This window comes from Corvus brachyrhynchos, unplaced genomic scaffold (genome assembly GCF_000691975.1).
Source record: "Corvus brachyrhynchos isolate BGI_N302 unplaced genomic scaffold, ASM69197v1 scaffold419, whole genome shotgun sequence".
Taxonomy (NCBI): domain Eukaryota; kingdom Metazoa; phylum Chordata; class Aves; order Passeriformes; family Corvidae; genus Corvus; species Corvus brachyrhynchos.
This window is the reverse complement of record NW_008239763.1, coordinates 41008-42599: the sequence shown is the minus strand read 5'-3', so window position 1 is coordinate 42599 and position 1592 is coordinate 41008. Positions and strand designations below refer to the sequence as shown.

The following is a 1592-nucleotide window of genomic DNA, read 5'->3' as shown; positions in this document are numbered from 1 at the left end:
TTTTTATTTTCATTTCTATTTATGCTTATATTTATATTTACATTTACATTTACATTTATATTTACATTTACATTTATATCTATATTTCCTGCTGTTATTACAAATAATATTTATATTATTCATCTATTAAGTGTAAATCTAAATATTGATAACATTCTTTCTATAATTACATATAATTATTACCAGCTGCTACCTATATATAATTGTTCTAAATAATCTTAGATATTTCAACAAAAATATATTTGTAATAGAAAAATGAACAAAAAAAATAAAACCCAAAAATGAACACAAAGTTTTGATGATTTTTGGGCTTGATTTGTAGAAAGCCAACCCTGAAATGAAAAAGTAGAAATGAAAAAGTAGAAATGAAAAAGTAGAAATGGTAAAAGAATTTCGGTAGTTGGGGGCTTGATCTGTGCCAGAAATAAATAAACAAATAAATGCATCAATAATGGGATAGAATAAAGTGAAATTAATTGAATTGAAGTGAAGTGAAATCAAATTAAATTAAGGAAAGTGAAAGAAAGGAAAAGAAAGTGAAAGAAAATAAAATTAAAGGAAAGAAAAGAGAAAATGCAAAAAATAAAAGAAAGTAGAATGAAATAAAATAAACTCAAAATAAATTGAAATAAAATTAAATAAACCCAAAATAAATTGAAATAAAATAAAATAAAATAAAGTAAAATAAAGTAAAATAAAATAAAACAAATAAAATAAAATAAAATAAAGTAAAATAAAACCAATAAAATAAAATAAATAACACAAAATAAAATAAATGAAATTAAGAAATGAAATAAAATAAAATAGAATATAAAAACTGAGGTAAAATTAACAGAAATTCAATGAAACAAAATAAAGAAATAAGTTTTTAAGTTAAATTAAATTTAATTAAAACAAAACTAGAAAAAATATAAAATAAAATAAAATAAATAAAATAAAATATATAGAAAAGAAAAGAAAAGAAAAGAAAAAAGAAAAGAAATAAAATATATAAAAAATAAAATAAGAGAAAATAAATAAAATAAATTAAAAATAAAATAAAATAAGAGAAAATAAATAAAATACATAAAAAATAAAATAAAATAAATTAAAAATAAAATAAAATAAGAGAAAATAAAATAAAATAAAACAATAAAATAAAATAAATAAAACAATAAAATAAAATAAATAAAATTAAACAAATAAAATAAAGTAAAATTAAATTAAATTAAACAAATAAAATAAAGTAAAATAAAATAAAATAAAACAAATAAAACAAAACAAATTTTTAAAAAACCAAACCAAAATAAAATAAAACAAAACAAAAAATACAATAAAATAAAATATTAAAATCTCTAAATAAATACAACCAACCACGCAGCATCTCTCGAGGGCGAATCGATCCCATTTCTGGCTTTATTAATATTTTTATTATTCTTTTATTATTCTTCTATTATTCTTTTATCATTCTTTTTTATTCTTTTTTTATCCTTTTATTATTCTTTGCTCACCATTTCTTTGCCCTCCGCTCAGCGCTTGCCCCCCCCCAGGGCTGCGCTCGGGGCTCCCGGGGGGGCTCGGGGGGGGGCCCACGGGAAGCCCCGGGGGGACGC

At 20.4% G+C, this 1592-nt stretch overlaps 1 protein-coding gene across 1 annotated transcript in view; it reads right to left on the bottom strand.

Moving 5' to 3' along the window:
• LOC108448767 (anther-specific protein SF18-like) overlaps positions 1–1592 on the bottom strand; it is a gene marked incomplete at its 3' end in the record, with an annotated part of 12838 nt that overhangs the window by 9374 nt on the left and 1872 nt on the right. The gene's annotated exons all lie outside the window — the stretch shown is intronic.